Below are 21,426 nucleotides of genomic sequence, written 5' to 3'. Positions count from 1 at the left end.
CATCTACATACTGACAATAAAACTGTGGCTGTTGAGACAGATCAGTGTTTTGTCTAAAATATTTAGATTCCAGATGACTAAAAAAATATCTCTGAGACACCCAGCTAAACAACTGCCCATGGTCAGACCATTAGTCTGTAATACTGATTGTTAAAAGCAAAATAATTTAGGATATAAGTGGTCTAAATAAGGTATATGACTCTGCTATTTTGTCTGAACTCAGATGTCGATGTCAGAGGAGATTTTCTTTTATGATGAGGGCCATTTCATCCAAAGTTACGTTAGTCCTCATCACAAAAGAAAATCTCCTCATACATTGGTGTTTAAGCACAGACAGAATAGCAGAGTGAATTGCCTTACTTAGGCTACTTACTTCCAACGATTACTTCGCTTTTAATCTTCAATATTACAAACAGACTGATGGTCTGGCCACGGGCAATCGTTAAGCAGGGTGTCCCCTGGATATTTTTGTTAATCATCTGAAATCTGAATAATTTAGGCAGAACAATGATCTGTCTCAACAGATACTATTTAATAATTGGTATGAAGATAACATTATTATTGTCTTCAATGGCCCCCATTTCTGATGTTACATTTCTAGTTAAGGAATTTAAACTTCAGCTTTTTGGGAGAACTATTTGATTTGACATTTATCATAAACTTACAACTAGTGCTTTTATAATCCACACTTCCTCCTATCACTCTCATCTATCAATACAAGTTTAGTTTTTTTTGAATCTATGATGCATCGCATTACAATCTTCTATAGAAAGCATGTTGGCAAAATTCAAATGTGTTGTTGTAAACAATGTGTACAGTCCTGCAATCACTGGTAAGCTATATAAAGAAAAAACATCAGTAGCAGAGCATAGAGGTCTTCCCATCTTATAGTTTTCAAGGTCCAAATTTGTGAAGATTCCATTCATGAGGAACCTCTCTTATGATTTAGCTAAACTCTTTAAAAACCATGATTTGTGTGTTGTTAGCACCGCTCATAATAAGCTTCTGTATAATTATATTCATGATGAATGCTCCCAGAGAGTTAGGCATGCAGGGTCGGGTGAATACTGACTGTGGTGTAGCAATTGTGAAAAGGCATATGTAAGCCAGACTGGCAGATTCAAGACTAGGTTCAGAGAGCACTTGTTAACTAAGAAAGGTCAGATTAAACAAAATTCCACATTTGCTGAGTGCTTATAGTTCAGTGGGCGCCAGTCACCCACTCTAGAAAATCTGAGGATATTACACCTCACTCAGAAGGGGAAGAAGTTTTATCAACCAGAGGAGACGGGAATCGTTAAACACCTCAGTGTTGGCAAAGAAGGGTTGCTGAACAATCAAATGATTATTAATGGTCAACTATCTTATGATACAAGATTACCAGTGTTTTGTATGTTGCTGCAATGATCATTTTATGTTGACAGCATCTCTCTCAATCTGTCAGTTTTTGTGTGTGCAGTTAGAGGAATTGTATTTTAAAGAGGGTTTCTAAATGACTTTATTTATTGTAGATGACTTTACCCCTTTACATTTTATAGCTTTTGTTTCTTTATTTTATTGGCCAAGAATATTTTTCTCTCTTGTTGGGGATGCTTAAGACTGCCTCCAATCCTAGTACCTTGAAGTTTCATTGATTCAGAATGCATACACGATGAATGTACTCAAAAATTTAGTTATTTTACACTGTGTGACTGAGTTTTAGATATTTTGATCTGTCATTTTTTATGTAATCATGTTAAATGTAGTTTGTGCTTTATATGGGATTCTTCTATTTTATTTTTAGGTTTTATGTGCTGCACTGGTTTACTCATATGCATGCACTTTAATTTCTAGTTTTATGCACTTTTGTTTTTGGAAAATGTGCCTTAAGCCAGTCATGCACAGCACCTGTGTACTTTGTGCCACACTATATGTGGCACTTGTATTTCAATTTGTCACAGTAATGTTTGTCTATGTGCCAATACAGACATTGCACTGGGTGCAGTTCATAACATGGTTTTGTAAGCATGGCCCTGTTTTGTACTGCCATGGCAGAGCTAGCTGGTGTGCTCACAGTAATATACAATAACCGTGGAAAATTTTTCTGACAAATATTTGTATTATCTCTGTGTTATTTTGGTTGTTTCTCTCCTTTCACTGGGTCCACTTCATAGCTTACATGATACATATATCTGGTTACACTGGTGTCCATTTTAGATTATATGTGGTTTTATGACTGATGGGTCCTGAATCCAGCTACTTTTACATAAGTTTTTATTGCTTTTAGGTTACACTGTCTGCATGGCCATGCAAGTAAGGACCATGTTCTTTTCCTTCATTTGTATTTAATTGATTGGTTTCTTGTTTTTGTAGACATTCTGACGATGCTTCGAAAAGGGTGAAACACATCATTGACATGAAATAATTTCACAATTGTGACTGTTTTTGTTCTGAAACACTTTTAAACCAGTTGGTGTAACAGCCTGCCATGACTAAATGGGAAAATTTTTAGTGTCAATAATGTATGATGGGAGATTATGGACAGTAGTTTGGAGGCATTGGTCAACCAAGGCAGAAGTTCATTCTATGGAAACACTGTACCCAGCCACAATGGAACAACCAGTAGTGAGACCTTTGGGGTTGTGTTCATGGTGTTTTTGGAGTAGGTAAAAAGTGGGAGTGTAGGGGGTTGCTGGAGTGAGGAAAGAGGTCGTTTAAGGAGTAAGGTTTTTGGATGGACATAAGACTTTGAGGAACTGATTGAGATGATAGTGGACCTCATGAATGGGATCATGGCTATAAGATTTGCGTGTACAGGTGTTGGAAAGTTGTTGGAGACTCTCAGCCACATAGTCACTATGATTCATGATCAATGTATTGTGGTGGAGCCTTTGTCTGCAGGAAGGATGACAAGGTTTGGGTTGTTTTCCATGTTAAGGATAGCAATGTGTTCAATAGGAGTGGTGTTGGACTCACTGGGAAGGAATTTAGAAAAGGAAGGTGATGCCAGGTAAAAAGTGAGGAATTTCTTAAAGATCAGCTGGGGAGACTATTGAAAGAGGAGGAGGATCACAAATGGAGGGAAGTTGGAACTATTTTAAAAGCAGATTCTATATGAAGTTTTGTACACTTTGTCAGTTGGGCTTTTGATGAAGAAGGAATGAGTCAGGAAAGGAAAGAAGGTCCTTCACAAGTCCAGCAAATTTTAATTTAGGTTTGGGACTAAACTTGAAGCCTGCACAAAGTACTGAGACTTCTGCAGGGGTCAGAGGTTTGGCAGAAACGTTGACAACAGTGTTTTGGCATTCTCAGAAGTAGTACATTCCATGGAGGATACAGAAAGTTTTAGGGAATATGGAAGGGAGAGTAGGTCACAAGGCATGGCAATGGAACTATGAGAGGTTGACAGTGGGTTTGGGTCAGAGTTGTATGTTTTTCCTTCGTTATAGGCAATCCCTTGTGGGCATAAGACAGGAGCAGCTGGAACGGCTTCCTCAGATGGTACTAATCACCCTCTACTGCCCTGACCATGAAAAGCTCAAATACATAATCTACTAAGGCTTCAACAATCTCTTGTCTGCCCCAAGATGAGGAACATCCTACCCAAAATCCTACTCACACCCCCAAAAGTAGTGCTCTGCTGTCCACCAAACCAACAGAATATCCTTGTCAGTCCCTATTCCAATCTTACTCCCAATCCTGAACCCCATGACTCATTCTCTTGTAGTTGGTTCAGATGAAAGACTTGTTCCAAAAGACATCCAGCCACCTTCTACTGTAGTCCAGTCACAGGCATTTCCTACCCAACCAAGTATGAAAGCAACAGTGCTATGTATCAGCTATCTGCACTTATTGTACAGCATTCTATGTGGACATGGCAAGTAACAACTACCTACTCACATGAATGGCCATGGTCAACTGTCGCAAACTGCAAATTTCATGATTCATTTGCTCAACATACCATAACACAAATGACTTGAACAGCTGCTTCACTATATGTGATGTTTGGGTACTCTCTTCTGACACAAGTTTCTCAGAAATACACGGGAATTGTCTCACTAACATATCTTGTGATCTCAAAATCCCCCTGACCTAAACCTCGGTCAACTTCTTTCCACTGCCTTCCCCCACCACTCCACTCCATACAGACATTTTCCCTATCCCTCTCCCTCTCCCTCTCTCATTTCTTTACAACCACTCTTCCTTCTCCTCAATTCCCTCACTTTCTGCCCCTAGATATCCAACTTTCTTTCCTTTTTCTCTCCCTTTTCCCTCTCCCTCCCCCCATCTCCCTCTTCCCATATGTCTTTTTTCTCTATTCTTTCTATTGTGTTGCTGTGAAGGCCCAGAGTCATCTGCCTGGTGATCTTCCTTTTTCCCATCCCACTACCCCTCTTTGCAATGTTCCCTATCCCTCCCTCCCATCAATTGCTCTCAGTAATCAAGTATCAATAATCATTCTTACCATGGCTACGGGAGTTCATGTTTGGTTGCCTGTGTGGTTGTGTGTGTGAATGTGCACACTTTTATGAAGTAAAAAAGAGATAATGCTCAAAAGTATGTGTGAATGCTCTTTTCTGTTACCTTTCTGTGCTCCATGCATTGATCTGCTGCAAGTGAATGGTTGCCTTTACGTCATTTTTCATTTTTTATTCAATTGGACCCCAAGGAATTTTTCACCATGTGCTCCTTTCAGAGTAAGACCATTAATTTCCATTTCTGGTGCTAACAGATTGTAATTGCTTGTTTGTAGTGGCATCTATGTGACTTTAAAACTTAAGCTATTAGACATGTACCACTTCAAAGAAAATTAGTCCAAATTAACTGACAAAGAGCCTGCAGGCAAAAGTCAAACAATGGAAAACCCAGCATGGAATGGTCCTGGATATGGCAGTGTGGTTTCAGTTGCCTGAGACTGCAGTTTAATTGTGAGAATCTTGTTGTTATGCCTATCTGTGACTCAGCCTCTCCGCTATATTGTGACAAAGAGCCTGCATAATTTGGGTGCTTTCTGTGTAATAATTTGTCACACTAAATGAAAATGATAGAAAATACTGCTCTTTTCATTTTTAAAGTAGTTAATTTAATATAAATGAGCGTGCCTTAAACCTCTATATATAAAAAACAACATCCTGACTGATTTACTGACTGACTGACTCATCATTGCCGAGCCCAAACTGTTAAGGATAGAAACTTGAAATTTGAAGGGGTGCTGATCTTATACTGTTGGCATCATTTAAGAACAGATTTTTTGAAACTCCACCCCTAAGAGGGTGAAATAGGGGATGTCAGGTTATTTGAAAATATGTCACTGTAAACTGGCACAGGACTCCACTGCCCATCACCTGATTCAAACTTGGGTCCTCTGCTCAGTGTGAGGAAGAGGATGGTGGGGGTGTGTCCACAGATGGCTCCTGATGACAGAATAACATTCATTGGTCAGCTGCAATATATTGGTTGTTGACCCTTAGGGCAAGATTTGCTTCCATTCATAATATAGTCAGTGGCCTTGATGGCTGGGAGACACTCACATGCATGCCCACTGCTGTGACTGTAGCTGCGCTGGCATAACTGGAATCTGCCACTTCACCAGTGGTGCTATGGCCTTGCGTGTCATACTTAAGCAGCTGGAATCACATGCTGTGGGCATCTTCTGTGATCATGGTTGGGGGGCCTGGTGGCAGCGGCAGTGGGACAGGTCAGTGACCTGTCTCAGCAGCCATCCCTGGCAGTGGCTGTCTGGTGTCGGCAGACCAGGGAACCTGGCTATGGTCCCAGACATAGCATTTGTGGAGGCAGCATCCGAGGAAGATGGTGACAGTGCATTACCACAACACATCCCAGGCAATGACTCCCATGACTGGCGACTGCTTGCCGATGGAGTCTGACGACAGTGATGGTGACGACTACAGTGGTGACATCACTCTGGCATATCTTAGTTGATAATCTGCATTATGAAAGTTACCACTATGATGACTGTGATGACAGTGATGAATCCAAACTGGTGGCGGCACTGAGTGATACAGGCTCTGTGCAACACCAATACCTCTTGACAGTAGATGATGACGAGCTGACTGCCAGTCCTCAAATATAGCTTTCTGCCGCTGATGTTTGTGGATCTTTCCCTCCAGCAGATCAGTGGAATATTCTGGTGTTGCTCAACTGGTGTAACTGACCCAATTACCACCCTCAAAGTTGACACCCTGACATTTGGTGAGTTGATTCTTGTCATGTTGTCCGCTGGTCGGTGACAGTGTTCTCCTTTGTGTTGCTTAACTCTGTTCTCCATCAACCCACTTAAGTCAAGGGACTTTACCACTGAGCTGTGCAACAGTGGGACAGGTCAGTGACCTGTCTCAGTGACCACCCCTGGCAGCACGTATCTGGTGTTGGTGGACCAGGGACCCCAGCTCCAGCCCCGGACACAGCATTTGTGAAGGCAATGAGCCCCATGACAGGTGGCTGTGACTTCTGGCTCCCAATATTCCTTCACATCTGAACTGACTTCATTACTGTAAAACTCCTACCTTTAATTAACTTGATCACTCTAATCATTTGGCCCTCTACGTTCCCCCCTTCTATAGAAAAAATGCATCGCCCCATTCTGCCACTTGACTCTATTTACATGGTTTTGAATCCTTACTAATACTGGACCTGTACCATATTTATATGTTTCACTTCCTTTGAAACCATATATTCTGGCTTGTCGCTACAAATTACACCACATTTCTCTCTTTGTACACCATTGTTCACTGTAGTCCTCAAGCACACTTTGTGTTTGCCTTCCTGACTGTTCACTCACTACACTGCCTTGACCAGGGGAGGGGATGCGTTTTGATCAGTTCGAACCCATAGGCTGAAGGTTGAGAGGGGGTGGAATTTGGGCCACTCTTCTCTTGAACATACAATATATAACTCTGATCACACAAGGAATAAACAAGCGGCTGATGTTGGTGAACCAATGACTACCAATAGTTGTTGCTGCTTACTTCTGTAGCTTTTCGTATGCTCTAAGAGATGTTTCATGGTAACACGACCATGTTGGGTAGTGATCATCTGATCCAGAAAGGTGAGTGGGTCCTTGTCAATGGCGTCATTAAGTCACGAAGAAACTAAAGGTTTTCGGGGGGCAAAACTGAGGAAGGTACACAAATTAAGGAATGGACCATACTGATGGCTACGGTTCCCATTATTGTAGCTGGTAAGCAGAAATTGGGTCCAGATATCTCACAATGATTTCCCTGCAGAACCAGCCTTAGTGTGCCATCTAACTTTCCCAGCTTGTAATATGTACAATTAACAACTGTCCGCTCTGCCACCACATATAACCAGTGCTGTCCTACTCATTGGAAGTATTCTCTCTCCTCTGACAATACTTGCTTAGGACATTCTGTGACCCCCTTCTCAGAATGAAACAATGCAAACTCACAAGACTTCAGCATTGTATACACTAATTTCAAAGGGCAGATGGTAACTGGTCTGTTGTGACAATGTAACAACTCTTATGTAGACGTTAATGCATAACTGTGTCTGTCTGATACCACTAGTAAGATCTCCTGCACCTTTAGTTGGATGTACTTCCAAAATGACTTCCATGCTAATGGGCATGCTTGTATCACATAGGACTCCAAATAGTGGTCTCTGCAAATTAGTGGAATCTGCGTGCTAACTTTCAGGTGAGCCCTCTCTGCTGGCTCGTAATGGTAGCCAAGCAATAGTACATATTCAAGTACTCCTCCCTTGCTGGTTTAATAAGTCCCAAAGGCACTAGCACAACAGTTTGGATTTCTTTCAGACATGTTAGCAATTGGTAGTAGAACTAGTGTAAGGTGCACGTGTGTAGTGTGCAACAGTGCTTCCTGTAGTTCCACACTTTTAATATGAGCAACTGTCAAGCTATCAGCAAAACTGTATAGTAATGCAGCAATCATTATCTGAGCATCAATAATGTCCAAGCGATCACCAAAAACTTGCAAGTTACAATTGGAGGATTCCGCTGATGACCTAATACGTGACATTAAACTAGTGGCCAACTCACAAAGCTGCCAAGTGTTGTTCAGCACATCGCTTTCCAAATTGGTGAGCTGGGTCTAGTGAGCTGGATTGCATGCAAATTCACTGCCTCCTGATTGCTTTCTGCCTCCTTCTGAACTTCCTCTTAACGCCTTACTGAAAATAGCTATGACATCCATATTGGTTGTACCGCACACTATCTTTAGGATCTTACCATCAAACATCCTCTTTTTTGTCTAACCCAAGGGATCAACTCTGTAGGCCATCATAGTTGCACCTGTAGATTTGCAAACTTCGATCACAATACTCTCCTTGTGTACATTACACGCTGACCGATTACACATCATACTGTGCAATTTCCCGAATGTTTCTTCCCGTCTCCAAGTCTCGTTCCTGAGTGCCCAAATATTGCAATCTACCCCTATGTCCGCTGGTGATCCAAAATCACATCCATCTGCTTGGTAAGCATGACACTTTCCGACACAGAATGTACCTTTACTGCTTCTGCCACACACCCATAGCATGATATGCCTAATACAATACAACTCAGTACTCTATTCCTCCTCCATGGACCGCATGTGCTCCTCCTATGCTGCTTCCGTTTTCTCCCATCCCAAGGTAAGAACATGTGTCCTGCGGAGTATGAAAATCCTAATGACAGTTCCATGTTTGTGTTCTAGGTCTTAGCACATCCCAATGATTTGTCCTATTATGCTATTTCCTTTTTCTCATCCTTGTTCACTGTTTCCAACCCCCCACCCCCACCCCCCACCCCCCACCCCACCCCGCCTCCCCATTTCTATGGAAACTGGGGTCACATGAGGCAAATTGTCCATATCCCCCTTAAACGGCTAAATTAAGCTTACACAGACTGTCGGAGGGCGGGCGAGGAGCTGCAGTTTAACGTTAAGTGGCTACATCATCTCTATTACATGTAAGGATCATTGTACCATGACACGAACTTCTTCAATTTCCCCTTCAGCACATAAGGATTCCCTAACATAAACCATTGGCCCTCATGGCACTTAGGTAACACTGCCGTCACATCACGTGCCCTTTCCTGTTTTTAAAAGCCTCCATCTTCATTTGTTGTACTTGCCTGCAAATAAGTTTCACTCTCTGAAATCATTCATTGATGAGATGTCTTTTTGTGGCAAAACTTAAATGGTAATGCCATCTTGAGCCCAAAAATTTCTTCATTAGGGGATAACCCCTAATGACAGCAATGAAGTAGGCCAATAGGAAGTCTCAACTGTTATGCTGGAATTTATGCAAAAACTCAACAGTTTTGCAAATATTCTGTGTACCCATTCCATGCAAGCATTACCTTGAGGATGTTGAGTGCTCATTCATAATTTTTTAATGTGCAACAGCCTGCATAGCTGCTGCTGTAATTCCAACATAAAATTTTCACTCTGATCTGTGATTATGATTGGTACCTGAGCCACTGTTGTGGCTTGCTTGTCCAGTAAAGCTACCATGGAAACACCACAAGAAAGATGGTCAATAATAGTTAATATGTAACAATTCCCAGCTGGTGTTTGTGCTAGGGGTCTTAGGATGTCCAATACTATCATTTGAAAGGGCTTAACAGCTTCCGTCAACCTCTCTAGTTTAATCTTCTGGTGGTTAAGTTCTGCTCTTTGACCACATAAACACAATTTTTCATGTACTGGCCCACGTCCTACCTACCTTTTCTCTGTTGCTCTTCAACCAGACTGTCCCACTAAAATCAAATCATGCATTTGCTTCAACGAGCTCTGTGGTATCACTAACAGCAGCCCTTAATTCCTAAAAGCCACTTAAGCACTGCATGATCAGTCTCTACTTTAAATTGTCTGCCATACAGGTAACAATGAAAGTATAAAATTCCAAATACCACTGTGAGCATTTACTTCTCCATAGTGGAATAATTTCATTAAGAATTATTGAGTTGCTGTGAAGCATTGTGGTGCCCCGTCAATCTACTTCCTGGCTCAAAATAACTCCTAGCACAAAATCATTCAATTCACAAGAAAGAATAATGATTTTTCAAAATCACAATAGACAAAAACAGAACCACATGTCAACAGATCTTTTAACTTATGGAATGACATCTCACACTTGGCTGTCCAATGAAACTCCACTCCTTTCTGTGGTATTTGCTTGAGAGGTCTTGCAATTTTTGCAAATTTTTGAACATATCTATGGTAAAAATTCATGATCCCCAAAAAGATTTCAATTCCTTTACCTTGGTGGGCATTGGAAAATACTGAACAGCCTCAACTAGCTTTGGATTGGTATGAATTTCATCCTGCCCTATAATTTGTCCCAAATACCAAACTTCTTGCAATACAAAATGATATTTCTCTAAATCCAACATTAACAGTGCTGTGCACAGATGATCAAACACTTAGCACAGCTGCTCCAAATGTTCTGGAATATACTATGAATACACAATTATGTCATCCAGGTACACAATGCATTGTTTTGGTTTTAATTTGTGCAACACATTATCCAACAAGAGCTGAAAGGTTGCCCGTGCATTTTTAAGTACAAAAGGTATGCAGAAAAATTGGAAGTTTCCAGTTGGTGCCAAGAAGCAGGCTTCAGTAGGTCCTCCGGCATCACTTCCACCTAATGGTAACCATTACTCAAATCTAGTGTTGTGAAGTACCAACACTGACTCAAGTTGTCCAATATCTCTGTTATATTAGCCATAGGATACGCATCCAACACCATTTTCTGGTTGAGGAACTGGCAGATACAAAGAAACAATATGCTTTGCCAGCATTTGGTAATTTTGTGTCTGCAATTACAATAGGAGCAAACCAGGGATTACAACTAGTTCCAGTTATGTCATCTCTAAGTTGCTGATCTAAAAAACTCTTCCATAATTGGCTGTACTGTTGGAGTCCTATGTGATACAAGCATGCCCATTAGCATGGAAGTCATTATGGAAGTACATCCAACTAAAGGTGCAGGAGATCTTACTAGTGGTATCAAACAGACACAGTTATGTAAATGCCTTGGAACTCAATACGGTCATTTGTAGATGGGTGCTTCACTTCCAGTAGAAAATTGGTGCTGAACAAGAGGTATTACAGGTAATGGACTCGACAGATTAAATAATTCCACATACCCACTAAACAGTGTAAACTCACAAGACTTCAGCACTGTATGGACTAACTTCGAAGCGCAGATGGTAACTGGTCTGTTGTGACAGTGTAACACCTCTTATGTAGACGTTAATGCATAACTGTGCAACCTCACTTCTTAGCACTCACCAGTCAACAGACCCTCCTGGCATTATGTAATTCACTATAAAATCATGGTCTAGTTCATCCTCATCCAACACTTCTAAATTCACAACCAGGGGCCCTGCAACAGCTTTACTTCCTCAAGGTCAAAATTATCGATACTGACAGGCACTACACTAATGCTATCTACCTTCCAAACGTAGGACACGCTACATCATGTAAAACAACTAACTGCATCTAGTACTTCACCATCTGCTGAAGGTTCAACAATACACAATCAGTTAATTGGCAGGTCAGTACCAACATCAATCAAGACTACCTTTCCTGTACCTTTCAGTATGTGATCCTGAAAGTTGACTTTAAGAGACCTTGTTTAATCGGTTTCCTTGCCTGTAGGGCAGACCTTGTGACAGTGCAGAGCCTAGCTCAAATGAAGTTTCATCCCTTTCTGCCACATGCCATTCCATGTCAATTATGTCATGATGTGCAACCAGGAAATCAAGTCTGAGAATAATATTGTAACTACTGCTGACCATCAGAAAAACATCTGCATCGACTTGGAAGTTAAGCTCCCCCACTCAGAACTTCAACACTCCAGCACTGAGTCAATTTACATGCCCTCAGCTATGCCATTTAACATCCTGTGTGGTGTACTTAAATTATTTGCCCCAAATACTCTCTTGCTTGCAACTGATACCTGAGAATGAGTATCCAACATTTTACATAATTTATTCCCCACATATCCAATCAAAAAAAAAATCTGCCACTGCTTTCTTACATGCACTAACTCTTACTGGGACCATGCCAAAGTAGACACCCCAAACCCTGAACCATTTAGCTACTGTCCATAATATCTACCCTGCGACTGAAACTTCCATTGCTGCTGATTTCAGTTATGGCATTGCCAATTGGAGTGACCAAATTTCTTGCAATAGCTGCAATGTTTCTGTCTGCAATCTCTTTGCACATTATCCTTCCACCCACACTGAAAACAATTTATGTCCATACTGAACACTGTCTGCCATTCATGTGACCCAACGAATGACTCAGTTTCCTCTAATGATAATGAAATATCCACTGCTTTACTCAAATACTCAGGAAATTCCAAACAAACCATTCTCAACATTTCTGGTTGTAACCCCCTTAAAAATGCATCAAGACCCCTCTGCTCTGCTTCCCATAAAGTTACTGAGTTAACCCTGTCATCATCCATTAGCTCAGAGGTACCTACATTGATCTTACAAATACCATCAGTGAAACTTTCAGTCGATTCATCCTGCTTATGAAAAACCCTAGTAAGTTGTTCCTGACAATATCTTTCCCTGTTCTTCTTCTGATACCTCTCTATTAATCCTTCCTGAAATTCTCATTACAGATAATGTGTGCTCTACCATCTCTCATTAATTTGAGCCTAGCAATATGTAATAAATGCTCCTTACTCCAACCCCCAATTTGGTGGTTGCAGCAAATTGTCATGAAAGATAAAAACATTTTCCCTCCTGTTTCCCTGAAAATGGGGTAATCAATCCCACAGCAGTGCCATCCGGGCCGGGTGAGTTGGGATGTGACTGTTTCCTCCCTGCCACTCTCAGCCCGTTTAACTCTATCTGTAATTTATCTATCTCATCCCTAAGTTGCTCAATAACCTCAGCAGCTCAATGTTAATTCACCATGACTACAAATCAAGAGAAAAGTATACCAAAAGAATACAAAAATGATTAGCAGGGGGATTAGCTCTGGCCCTGCTCACAGTGTTTGTGGAGGCAGCATCCCAGGATGATGGCGACAGTGAATTACCACAATGCAGCCCACTTAATGACTCTCATGACAGGTGGCTGCTTGCTGATGGTGTCCAACAGCAGTGATGGTAATAACTACAGTGGTGACATCACTCTGGCATCTCCTAGGAGATGATCTGCATTATAACGGTGACTTGTGATGACTACGATGACAGTGATGACTCTGAACTGGTGGCAGCACTGAGTGACAAAGGATCTGCATCACCTCGATGCCTTAAAACAGTTGATGATGAGAAGCTTGCTGCTGGTCTTTAAATACAGATTTCTGCCACTGATGTCTGTGGTTCTTCCTCCCCAGTTGTCAGTGGAATATTCTGGTGTTGCTCAGCTGGTGTAGTGAGCCGGTTACTGCTGACATCCTGGAGTGCAGCAAGCTGCTTCTTGTCACATCATCCACTGGTCAGTAACACAGTGTTCTGCTTCATGTTGCTTAACTCAGTGCTCCACCTACCCACTTGAATCATGGTACCCTACCACTGAGCTATGCAACAGAGAGTAACACACGTATGACTTCTGGCTCCCAATATTCCTTCACGTTTTAACTAACTTCATTAACAACTGTAAAACTCCTACCTTTAACTAACTTAATTGCATCCATCATTCAACCCTCTAATCACTACTAATGCAATTTTGAAGCTAGAACTACAAAAAATTGTATCTGGTTTAATGGTCCAAAATAAAGAAATGTGTTTCAGCATTTTTGGAAATTTAACGCCTATGGATGTGAAATATTGGTGAAACTTTTCTAAAAACAAATCATTATTAAAGAACTCTAAAGCATTTTTAAGCTACACCTATGTAAAATGATTTTATACTTCTGAGTTGGAAAAAAAAATGTGTTTGAGTGTTTTTGGAAATTCAACCCTCAATGGTGTGAAATATGGGCTGACTGATTCATTGACTCATTATTACCAGGCCCAAAACACTATGGATAGGAACTTGAAATTTGAAGAGGGTGTTGATCTTTTACTATAGGCATCATGAAGCAAGAAACGTTTTGAAATTCCACCCTTAACTGGGTGAAGTAGGTGATGGGAGAATTTTTGAAAATATGTTGCTATTAAGGTAATTTTAAAGCTAGAAGTATGAAAACTGTTATTTGGTTTCACAGTCAGAAATAGAAAAAATGCGTTCTTCAGCATTTTTGGAAATTTGACTACTAAAGGAGTAAAATAGTGGGAGGGCTTCAAACATTATTCTTACTGTTCACTTCTGTGCATAGAACACTTGTTTTTCTAGTGACTGATTTTCCCATAATATTATACCATAAGCAATAAATAGATGATAATAGCCAAAAAATGCCATTTTTCTTGTGCTTTTTGTCCCCACTGCCAGATATGATTCTTAAGGCAAAATCCCAAGGGATTACTAGCTGATATAGTAGTGTCATCAGCAAATGTGGTGACTTTTCCACATTCTGTACATTATGGCACATCATCTATCTATATCACAAAAGTGCTATCCCAGAACCTGGAACCCTAAGTCTGGAACCCAAAATCTGGAACCCAGTACCAGCTGCAGTGAGGCCAAAAAAATTCCATTTTCAATATTTCACATAATTACAGACTGAATTTAAAAGTTTAAAATGTTATCATAATCTACTCATTAACACATATAATCTGATGTTAAAAAGTTAACACAACAAGACTAGTATTACAGTTAGAAACTGTGCATTTCATTGAGGTAGCGTTCCTAATGGTACACAAACACTCAGAATTAATTCAGCCAGTATTTGGTAATGAGTGCACTTAGTAACTTGCAACAAACATTACACGTAATTTCAAACCCTTACAAATGTTTTTCTCACTGACATCCCCCCCCCCCCCCCCCCCACACACACACAAAATTATGAAAGAAAAAAGTCTCTCTCTTACTACATTTTCATTGTTCATGCAGATGAACTTTGGCAGCATGCTTACTTCTTTATTACTGACTCTATTCACAACACAGTTTCTAGACAGTATCCAAATGTATCACTGAATGTAACTGCAAAATTAGGTCACTGGTGACACACAGTTCAGGAGATATGACATCATAAATATTGAGATGTGCAGAGAACTAGCTTTTGCTTCAAATTGAGTGCAAATCACCTCATTTATATCCATCCACTGTTTTATAATGACAACACTTAGTGTCTTCCAAGAAACTTTGGACATAATTTAAAATCTTTCTGATGCTTTTCTTCTCTCTCACACTTAAAGGCAAATATTTAGCACTTTAACTGATTTGTAAAGTAATCAGATGTTTAAAATTTAGTACACACAGCCCTGTTTGCAGTACGAGAATTAGCTCTCAGATGTTACAACTGCCTGGCTCCCACAAGAGTTCACATGTAGGCTGCCCTGTATGAGAATCATGTTGGGTGGGTAGTATTGACAAGCCTCATAGGGATTACCCATGTGGATTGGCATGGCTGAGCATAGAGAGTGGGGGTCAGGGTGATGATGTAGATGGAGAAAGGGGAAAGAGGATATGGATAGAAAGAGAAGGAGAGGAGATGATGGGCAGAGAGAGGGGGAGGAGAGTGCCAACAGAGAGAGAGTGGGAGAATGAGTTGTGCAGAAAGAAAGAGGGGAGGAGGAGATGATCAGAGAGAAAGGCAGCAGGATATGGACAGACAGAAGTGGGAGGAGGTGAAGACGTAGGAGGCGGTTGGAGACTGTACAGTTGTAGTGTGCAGTTGGAAAAGGAAGAGGGGTAGGAGGAGATGGACAGAAGAAGGGGGAAAGGCATAAGGACAAAGAGAGAGGTGAAGAAGGTGTGATTAGAGAGAAAAGGTGGAGAAGATTTACAAAGAGAAGAGGGAGGAGGAGATGGAGAAACAGACAGAGTCAGGAAGAGGGGATGGACAGATGAAGGTGGGAGGATGAAGAGGACAGGGAGAGGGGGAAGAAGAGGTGGACACAGGGAGGAAGCATGAGGAGAAGTATACAATATATGTGTTGAACACATATACAAGCAAAGTCATGGGAAAAGGCTAGTTAGTACATATTAGAAAACCAGTGGGTGCAATAATGAACCTTGAGGCATTTCAGTCACCATACAGTGTTAGTCTGAAGGTAACTCAGCCACCATGCATTCCTTCAATGATACCTTTCTGCTGTATATCACACAGATAAGATTAAAGCCACTTGCCTACTATTCCACTTATTATTAGGATCTTAGCTTTATTCACGAGGATATAGTGACCAACACTCTCAAGACCAGACAAGTGATCCAGCAGAGAGGATGAATATCACTGGGTAGTTTTTGTATTTTCATCAAGAAGCTATGTTTGCAAAGAAGACATGAGTTCCAGTGTACTTTTCATTCATTTCTTTTGTTAGAATTTGTAGCTGTAGTGGTAATAAATAGTTTATATCAGAGATGGAATCATTTCCCACTTAAATTTTGGGGACCCAGGATTGATCAGATGAATGAGTTTCAGCCAAAAGTGAATAATGCAATGATAAATGTTTTGCATTGTGCCAAAAGTTGAAATACCAAAACAAAACGAAAAACTATGAGGTAAAACAAATTCTGTGGAATGCTGAGTTGTAATTTGAAACAGCAGGTTTGCTGATGGGTTAATTGAGAGACATTGTAACAGATTTGTTTCAGCTATTTTGGAGCATTGTGAAGAGTCAAACAAGTTGATGAAATATGAAATCAGAAAAGTCATTTGAAAATATAACCTGTTCACCAATTAAAACCATTAAATTTAACATAAGTGAATTTTCAAAACTTTTTCAGATAATAGAAAAAATTGGAAATGTTTGACAGAATTTTCTGGTACATTTTTCAATCAGAAGCTGGTGAACTTCAAGTTACAAAGACATTTATTCATCTATTGATGAGCCATTTTCGTAGTAGAGTTGGAGCAATAAGCTAATATTATGTATAGAAAGTGGCTTGAAAAATGAACTGACTAGTGAAAGCTGTCGTTACTTATCCAAGACTGACAAATGTGCACTGAAAATTAAAAATGACATATAATTTGAAGAGGAGACTGATGTTGCTGATAGACACGAAAATACAATCAAAATGGGTTCTGATAAAAAACTGAGTTTACTAGAGAAAAAAATAAGAAAAGGTTCCAATTAAGAAAAGTCAATAAACGTGAAACACAAGTCTCAGCACATTTATAGGAGCACCATAAATTTTCTCTATTATTTTGTAATGCTGAAACTGCTCTTACGTCATTTACTGGCAATCATGAATCCCCACTTAATAATTGGATCTTGGACTTTGAGGAAACAGTGTTTTTAATGGGTTGCAACCATCTGGATATGTTTATTTGAGCAAAAAAATCACTTTATGATTTGGCTCAGTTTTTTATTCTTGGCAGGAAGGGTCTTACATCTTGGGCTGCACTTTAGAAGACTTCATCATGAAGATAAGTACTGCAGAGAACCACAAAGTGCTGTCTTGGCAAAAGAAGAAACAGAAAGAATGTCTTCAAGAATATTTTTTCATAATATAGGAGACTGGTGCTTACAATGATTTGCTGTTCCAATATACGACAGATGAGACAGAAAATTACTCTGACACAAAAGTTTTGCTTTATGGTGCTGGAAATGTGAAATAGTTTCATGTAATAATGAAGCATTATGTAAGACCTATTAAATGATTACCAAAAGAAATATTGTAACCAAGGTGCAGTAGCGAAAATTTCAAAAACTCCAGTAACAAAAAATAGTAAATAATAATATTTGAATAAGTACTTCAGATCCAAGCACACATTTAAATATTTATTTTGAACTGATGACAGGTTTCAACTCTGATGTCATCTTCAGGTCTGCAGTATGACAGAGAAGCATATGACATTTGTAAACACATTTTCTATGCCAGTATTAATGAAATACATAACTGTAAGACTTTGCATATAGATAACATACCCCATATGTTTCAAAATTATGTCATACATTTTGACAACATTAAAGATTTATATGGTAAAGCAAGCTCTACCAGCAGGCAGATCACAACTAATCACCATGCCATTAATAAAAATACTATTTACAATAATGGTGACATATATCTTTTGCTGATCCCATCCAACCATACAAATGCTTGTCTACAGCTATACGGAGTTGGGCACTGTGACAGGCAAGCTACCTCTTATGTCCGATAGTTGGCAGTGTGTTAACAGATGTTACTGTTTGCATTTGCATTAGATAAATTGTACAGTTTGCTTATCAGAAATCTTTACAGTAATTAAAGTATTTCAAATCTGATGTTAAAGTAAATTATGAACATTTTGTTAAGTTTATATAGTGGCAATATACAAGCTTTCATAATGAAGCAATATCATTATTTAAGTAATAGAGTGCTAACAAATTTGTATTCTGCAATGTATATGCTAATATTTATAGGATTCAAAAGCAATCCAGCAAAGGTTAGATATTACTGCTACATCTAAAACTTTCCCTGTATATATATTGGCGGCAGATATTACACCATGAAGAGATGTGTGTCCCTGTTTATGCCAGTTGTTGTTGTGGTCTTCAGTCCTGAGACTGGTTTGATGCAGCTCTCCATGCTACTCTATCCTGTGCAAGCTTCTTCATCTCCCAGTACGTACTGCAGCCTACATCCCTCTGAATCTGCTTAGTGTATTCATCTCTTGGTCTCCCTCTGCGATTTTTACCCTCCACGCTGCCCTCCAATACTAAATTGGTGATCCCTTGATGCCTCAGAACATGTCCTACCAACCGATCCCTTCTTCTAGTTAAGTTGTGCCACAAACTCCTCTTCTCCCCAGTCCTATTCAGTACCTCCTCATTAGTTATGTGATCTACCCATCTAATCTTCAGCATTCTTCTGTAACAACTTCCTGACACTTAAATCTATACTCGATGTTAACAAATTTCTCTTCTTCAGAAATGCTTTCCTTGCCATTGCCAGTCGACATTTTATATCCTCTCTACTTCGACCATCATCAGTTATTTTGCTCCCCAAATAGCAAAACTTCTTTACTACTTTAAGTGTCTCAGTTCCTAATCTAATTCCCTCAGCATCACCCGACTTAATTCGACTACATTCCATTATCCTCGTTTTGCTTTTGTTGATGTTCATCTTATATCCTTCTTTCAAGACACTGTCCATTCTGTTCAGCTACTCTTCCAAGTCCTTTGCTGCCTCTGACAGAAATACAATGTCATCGGCAAACCTCAAAGTTTTTATTTCTTCTCCATGGATTTTAATACCTACTCCGAATTTTTCTTTTGTTTCCTTCACTGCTTGCTCAATATACAGATTGAACAACATCGGGGAGAGGCTAAAACCCTGTCTCACTCCCTTCCCAACCACTGCTTCCCTTTCATGTCCCTCGACTCCTATAACTGCCAACTGGTTTCTATACAAATTGTAAATAGCCTTTCGCTCCCTGTATTTTACCAATGCCACCTTCAGAATTTGAAAGAGAGTATTCCAGTCAACATTGTCAAAAGCTTTCTCTAAGTCTACAAATGCTAGAAACATAGGTTTACCTTTTCTTAATCTAGCTTCTAAAATAAGTCGTAGGGTCAGTATTGCCTCACGTGTTCCCATTTTTCTACGGAATCCAAACTGATCTTCCCCAAGGTCGGCTTCTACCAGTTTTTCCATTCATCTGTAAAGAATTCACGTTAGTATTTTGCAGCCGTGACTTATTAAACTGATAGTTTGGTAATTTTCACATCTGTCAACGCCTGATTTCTTTGGGATTGGAATTATTATATTCTTCTTGAAGTCTGAGGGTATTTCGCCTGTCTCATACATTTTTCTCACCAGATGGTAGAGTTTTGTCAGGACTGGCTTTCCCAAGGCTGTCAGTAGTTCTGATGGAATGTTGTCTACTCCCGGGGCCTTGTTTCGACTTAGGTCTTTCAGTGGTCTATCAAACTCTTCACGCAGTAACGTATCTCCCATTTCATCTTCATCTACATCCTCTTCCATTTCCATAATATTGTCCTCAAGTACATCGCCCTTGTATAGACCCTCTATATACTCCTTCTACCTTTCGGCTTTCCATTCTTTGCTTAGAACTGGGTTCCCATCCGAGCTCTTGATATTCATACAAGTCGTTCTCTTTTCTCCAAAGGTCTCTTTAATTTTCCTTTAGGCAGTATCTGTCTTACCCCTTTATGCCAAGTACCATCGAATAGTGCAATCAAGTTTGCACTGCCACTGTTTTCTATTACTGCCTCCTACACAGATTCTATACAGACATCTTCTACTTTAGACCCTATAAATCTATGATAGTTCACAAACTTCATTGGGGGATTTGGAAGACTCATCATGCCACAGAAAACTGCATCTGCAGTAGCACCCTTACCAATTGTACACAAGGCATAAATAAATCTAATGTTGTGTTCATAGATTTTGCTACCATTTTCTTCATTAGGGGTTACTGAAACACTGTTACAAAAGGTGGTCATGTATGAACACTTAATACACTTCAGTTCCATTTCACTGCCAAGACTTACGTGATTTTTTATAGAGAGTTCCATTCCATGCTGAATACATCTTACACAGTTTGCAAAAATTCCATTAAGAACTGACATATTGAATATTTCATTCACATCCAATTTGCCCATAAAACATTCATACCTTTCTCTAACTGAACCAAGCTTCCTGTACAAAGTACTTTCTTTCTCACTTTCATTGCAATGGGCAAGGGTACTAGCAAGGTTAGGTTCACAAACTTGGTTATCATCTCTATTGTTTTTGGTAATAACACCTACCTTTGGCTTTCTAACATTTTTCCTTTTCTTAAAAGCCTTCAGAGGATTTCTAGTCACTTTAAATTCACCCACGATTATCCTTCAATAAAACAGATACTTCAATGAACAGAATTCACTATGAATATTTTCAGGATTACAAAAGAGTAAATAAACATGAAACACATGACAATGTAGCAAGTGATATATATTGAACTACCACAGGCTAGCCACAACACTTATTTTCTCTCATACCACTAAAATGTACATTATGAGCATGTAGATTCATGAGTACAACATTTGACAGCAGTTTACCAATGCCACAGTGAGTCACACCCATGCAGAACATATTTCAAAAAAATTTTAGAAATAGCTGCAGGCTTCTGAACTGAAAGGGGAAAGTTTGAAGATTTTTAACACGCAAAAAAGTAAAAGTTGAACCTTTCTGGAGCCCCTTAAGAAATCAACAAACACATCAAGAAAAGAAACAATAATTTCACTCAAAAACTACGGAAATCGAAAAGATATTTTTCATTGCAGAATTGCTGGTCACACTATATTGTTATTTTTGCTCTAGTGGATACTAACTTTTGTAGCTCTTCATTAGACATTTCTCCTATGAAATTATATATTTCAATGTGAAAATACTCTCATTGATCCCTGAAATGCAAACTATGTCATACTGACTCTATTAGACATTGATATTTATATGCACAA

General features: G+C 39.6%; 1 protein-coding gene across 1 annotated transcript in view; it reads right to left on the bottom strand.

Annotated features, from left to right (window-relative positions):
• The window catches only part of LOC126457489 (phenoloxidase 1-like), a 208,413-nt gene that overhangs the window by 121,023 nt on the left and 65,964 nt on the right, over positions 1–21,426 (bottom strand). The window lies entirely within an intron of this gene.

The sequence above is a fragment of the Schistocerca serialis genome, chromosome 2 (genome assembly GCF_023864345.2).
Source record: "Schistocerca serialis cubense isolate TAMUIC-IGC-003099 chromosome 2, iqSchSeri2.2, whole genome shotgun sequence".
NCBI classification, from domain to species: domain Eukaryota; kingdom Metazoa; phylum Arthropoda; class Insecta; order Orthoptera; family Acrididae; genus Schistocerca; species Schistocerca serialis.
Note: the sequence above shows the minus strand (reverse complement) of the source record. Positions and strands in the feature narration are given on the sequence as shown.